The sequence below is a fragment of the Megalobrama amblycephala genome, linkage group LG15 (assembly GCF_018812025.1).
Source record: "Megalobrama amblycephala isolate DHTTF-2021 linkage group LG15, ASM1881202v1, whole genome shotgun sequence".
NCBI lineage: Eukaryota > Metazoa > Chordata > Actinopteri > Cypriniformes > Xenocyprididae > Megalobrama > Megalobrama amblycephala.
In genome coordinates, this window is record NC_063058.1 from 848880 (window position 1) to 854879 (window position 6000).

Sequence of the window (6000 nt, forward strand, 5' to 3'; positions counted from 1 at the left end):
GATGAAGACGAAACCCTGGGTTAGAGGAGTAATAACTGGAATTCCTACTGATGTGAATACTGATAAAATTAAGGGGGGAAGATAATTGGAGCAAAATGGCTGCAATATGTGAAAAATAAAAAAAGGATGGACAGTCTATCAGTTATGTTTCAATTTGATGAGGAAAGAATGCCAGAGAGGGTAAAAATAGTTACCAATAACGTAAGTTACCCAGTAAGACCTTACGTGCCTCCTCCGCTTAGATGCTTCAAGTGCCAGAAGTATGGCCATGTTAGTGCTGTTTGCAGAGGAAAACAACGTTGTGTGAGATGTGGGGGTGACCATGAAGGCAAAATGCAGCTGAGAGATACTTGAAAGTAGCAGGTGTAACACTGGAAAAAAAATGACATGCTTAAGACTCAAGTACTCAAACAGCATGTGGAAGTACATAATAATAATGGATTTATCGATTCTCCAATGGAATGCCAGAAGTCTTATTGCAAATGGATCAGAATTTAAAAAGTTTATAGACCTATTAGATAAGAAACCAAGCATAATTTGTGTACAAGAAACATGGTTAAAACCTAAATTAAATTTTGTTCTGCAAGGGTATAATATTGTAAGGAAAGATAGAAAGACAGGTAATGGAGGTGGGCTGGCCACTTTTATAAAAAATGAATTAGAATTCAGAGTTATTAATGAGATTGAAGAATATGAATTGATGGTTATAGAAATATATACAGAGAAACAAAATATTAGAATAATAAATTATTATAATCCTTGTAATAGATTAATTAAAGATTTAGAAAAGGTTATAGGGTCAGGAAATCATCAAAAAAATTGGTGTGGAGATTTTAATGCACATAGCACTTTATGGGGAAGTAGTAAAGATGATCATAATGGGGATGTTGTTAAAGAAATAATAGATAGTAATGGGTTAGTTTGTCTGAATGATGGTAGAAATACAAGAATAGATTTGGTACGTGGTATTGGGTCAGCTATAGATTTAACATTGGTTTCTGAAGGTATAGATAATAAACGTGTATGGGATGTTTGGGTAGTGATCATTATATAATTGTATGTAAGGTAGGGATGAGTGTAAGAAAACATAATGTGATTTTAGCTCCAAGATGGAGATTTAATAAAGCAAACTGGGAAGCATATTAATATCTAAGTGAGGTAGAACTAAAAATGATGGAAGACATAGATGAATGTAATGGGGAAATATGTAAAACATGATGTAACTGATTATATTATAGGAAAAAAGGGACATTGTAAAAAGAAGAAAGCAGTTCCTTGGTGGACAGAACAGTGTGGGGATGCAGTACATAATAAGAATAAAGCATTTAGAAAAATCAAAAAGTCTAATTTATTTAAATATTTTATTAAATATAGGAAAGCACAAGCTGAAGAATAGTACGAGCAGCTAAAAAGAAGTACTGGAGAGATTGGTGTAATACAATAGTAATCAATAATAATCAATTAGGAAAATGGGAGGAATTTATAGAAATCAAACTTTACCTGTTTTAAAAAATGATGAAGGAAGAATAGCCGTGACGGATTTTGGCTAAAGTTTTCGTTAAAGTCCATAGTGATGATAATGTATCAGAGGATTTTAAAAAGAGTACAAATCAGAACAAAAATCATTATCCAGATTTAATGATGAAAAGAAGTTCTTCTGGTGAAGCTTTAGATGCAGATTTTACTATGTAGGTATGAATTAAAGATAGCTCTAGGGGGCATTAAACATTCATCTCCTGGAAGAGATGATTTATGTTATTGATTCAACATTTATCAGAAAGATCTTTAAATATTATTTGAAATCTTTTCAACAAGATATGGAATGCAGGAAAGATTCCTTCTTCATGGAAGCATGGAATAATTGTACCAGTCGGTAAACCTGGAAAGGACAAATCTAATCCAATTCATTATAGGCCAATTGCTTTAGCTTCTAATTTATGTAAACTGATGGGAAAAAATGATCGTATGAATCAGAGTGGATTCAGGGCAGGTCGGAATACGATGGACGCTGTTTTAAATCTAGAAGCCGATATCAGGAAAGCTCAGGCGAATAAAGAAGTATTGGTAGGGGCTTTATTTGATATTGAGAAAGCATACGATATGCTTTGGAAAGAGGGACTTTTAATTAAACTTCAATGTATGGGAATTGGAGGAAAGTTATACAACTGGATTATGGATTACCTTCTAGAAAGAACAATACAAGTTGGGATAGGAGTAGAGTATTCTGAGACATACACAATAGATAATGGAACTCCGCAAAGAAGTGTGTGCAGCCCAGTATTTTTTAATATTATGATTAATGATAATTTTAGTAATTTTAAGGGTGACATTGGAAGGGCATTATTTGCAGATGACAGGGCAATATGGAAAAGAGGATGTAATATTGCATGTGTGTCCCAAAGATTACAAAAGGTAGTAGATAAAGTGTAACTATGTGCAAATAATTGGAGCTTTAGATTATCTGTGGCTAAAACTCAATTGATATGTTTCACAAAACGGAAAATAGTATCAGAGGTTAAGTTAAAGTTGTACAATCAGGAGCTGGAGCAAGTATCAGTAGTTAAATATCTCAGTGTATGGATGGAATCTAGATTGATGTTTGCAACGTATGCTAAAAGCTGATCAATAAATGTAAAATAAACAGGAGTAAATATTTTAAGATGTTTAACTGGGGTAGAATGGGGAGCTTGTAAATTGTCTTTGAAAATAATTGATTGTATTTATTGTATTAATTAGACCAAGTTTAGATTATGGAAGTATTATTTATGGATTTGCATCTGAAACAATGCAGAATCAAGCTCTAAGAATATGTTGTGGTAAAACATCTCCCATTGCAGCCATGCAGGTAGAAGTTGGGGAAGCTCCTTTATACCTTCGTAGGTTTAAAATAATAATGAATTATTGGGTTAATTTAAAAGGTCATAAAGTGTCTCATCCAGTAAAGGGGGTGGTTGAAGAATGCTGGGAGCATGGAAAAAAAAATCATCAATAGCTTTGGATGGATTGCTAAAAGGGAAGCACAAGTAGTTGGTATTGCAGATTGTGATCTTAGTATCCAGAATTCCACCGTGGATTTTAGAATCTATGGTGATATCAATATAATTGTGTGTGTGTGTGTGTGTGTGTTAGTTGCTTATTAGTGCTTCACACTCCAGTCCAGTTGGTGGGGGTAAATGGTTTGCCATCCACCATAAAAAAAGTCTTTAGAAGAAGAAGAAGAATGGTCTGTTTGATGGTGCAGCATTACCCTGTGTTCTATTCGGAAGGGCTCATCCCTATGCTCTAATCCCTTCAAAGGGTTTTTCCCTCTGGAGTGAGAGAAATAAATGTAATATATAGCTGATGACGTCTGTATAGCAGAATAAAGAAAAATCTCTCATCAGTCAAACCATTGTTATGGTTTCTATGGAGTTCATCTAAAATCCAAACATTGTATGGTATGCATAATTCTTTATGAATTGAACATACGAATCTATGAATACTTAAAATAAATGTTTATGTTCACACTCAGACTAAACAGAAGTTAAACTAGCTTCAATTGATCGCTAACCTATTTCAGTAAACACAGATGAACCGATCAAACCGATCAAAAAGTATTTGCTTGTATCCTGTGGATCTGAATTCACCATGGATGACGCCACCAGCCCCGCACCCACCCCAGCGCCCAGCCAGAGCCCATTGCACTGGGTGGAGCAGCATGAGCCCACCACAGACGTTGAGCCCTTTTGTGGCAACCATCAGGGGCGTGTGAGCTGAACAGTTGGGGACACTTGATATTAATCAATGTTTTTGATCTGCCTGCATTGACACCAATGTATGCAAACTGAACTCTTTGCAAACTGAACGCTTGTATCTTCTATTATACAGATGAAGATAAACATTTTGTTAATAAAAAAAAAGCACTTTAATGTTGTAAAAAAAAAAAAAGAACAAAAAAAACCCCAACAATTTATGTTCTGTTAGATATGTTTTGACTACTTTTTGTATGTTGTTTAATTATATCTCTAGGTAATGGAGATATTAACAAAACAGCTTTTAGAAATCACCTCTGGGTGTGTGTGTCTCATTATCTACACTACTTATGTTCAGTTCTGTTTGAGTTTCATGGTTGGGTCTCATCCGTGTGTACATTGTGTTGGACTGCTTATCTGATTTGTACTGAGCCCCGCACATGACATGCACGATTTCATTTCATTCCCTCGATTTACTAAAACGTGTGCATGATTTATAAATCGAGGGAACAAATTAATAAATCGTGCACACGATTAGCCTACTATTTTTTCCTGCATGTCATGTCTGGGGCTCCATAGATTTGGAATTTGCCTTGTGGATTATTAAAGCTGGTTATACTTCATTCTGTTTCATTGTGTGTTTGTTTTGCACCACAACCCATGACAGCTAATTTACCAGTATCACACAGACATACAGTATACAGTTTAAAATAAACTGATAACCAATATTAAAAGACACATGACTTAACGGAAGGCCACATAATTACTTACACATCATCTAATGTGGCTCATCCAAGCTACATGTACAATACAAATGAACAGACAGTGCATAGTGTAACCCATATATAAGACAAATCAGAATCAAGTCAACATACATGACACTGAAATAACAGAAAATGCAACAGAAAACACAGCAATTTATATGACATCCTTCTTTCATGGTACTTTCTGTCATGATCTTTCTTTTTCTCTCTTTATCTATTCCCAGAATGCAAACTAGAGCTATTTCTGGTGATCGGAGCATGCTCTAGCAAACAGTTAGCACACATTCTCCAGATACGTTGAGCTGTGATGCTTACCTTCATGACACCTCATACAGCATGCTATTTAAGATCCCTCTCCACCCTACATGTGTGCTTGGCAGTATTGGGAGATGCAGCCACTGGTACACTGAACCTTAGCCAAAGATTCACAACATCAGAGTATTTAACTTCGGGTGGAACATGAACAGAGAGCCTGATGAGATTAAGTGGATCCTTTTCCCTTGGTCATTTGAGAAAGGCATGATATTTATGTTGAAACCAAAAAGCAGAAGTAAGGCTGTGTTGCACAGTTGTTTGTGTACTAGGTAATAAACAACATGAGCTTCATAAGACAACCTGCCACTTTATTAACGAGGCGCAGCGCCAACAGCACTGGAACATCAACGTCACAACAGGATACAGACCATATATGGAATTCACCGTGTAACATCTCCCTTTCTTTAAAGAACTGCAACACTTCCCTAAGAACCCCCTACATTAATTAACAACCACAACCCCCAACATGAGGGTGTTTGGCATCAAGGCATGTGTTTCCAGCCGGACCAATAAAGAATGTGACACACACGACTCCTGGATATCCTATAGAATTCAACCAACCAGATGACGACCTCGAAAATTGCTGCTTTCCTTCCTCCCTGCATCTTATTAATTGAACTGTGCGGAGTGCTTAGCCCTCACAATGTGCCATGCACATCCAACACATACAACTGCAGATTCAACTTTCCCAAACAAATCAAATACAGTATAATAAATATGTAATCTCTTCACAGCCGACCAAGAAGTCCAAGACTAGGAAACTCTGCGGGCACGTCAGCCACGGGCATGTTAGAAAGGTCACGCGTGACATAGGCGGAAATACAGATTCAGTGTTTACAAAGCGAATATGCAAGAATGATTGCAGTGCAGGGGACAGACTCAGACATGAAATCATGTGTGGGGAAATCCGTTTGATTGTAGTCTAAATGAGATATAATTGCAGCTATTCAAATAAAATAGAAATGGCACATTGAAGTTTAAAGCTGTATGATGAAACCATTTTCATGTGTGTGTGTTTACGTACACTGTACAGGTCTGATATAAAGAATGTTTTTGCTCAGGTGGCCAAAATGTGCGCTCAACAGAGAAAAGTTTTGCTCAGCGAGAAAAAAAATTAGAGGGAACTATGATTAGCACCCTTGGTAAAAATGATCAAAAGATCGTTAAGCTTCACACAATAAAAAGTGGCT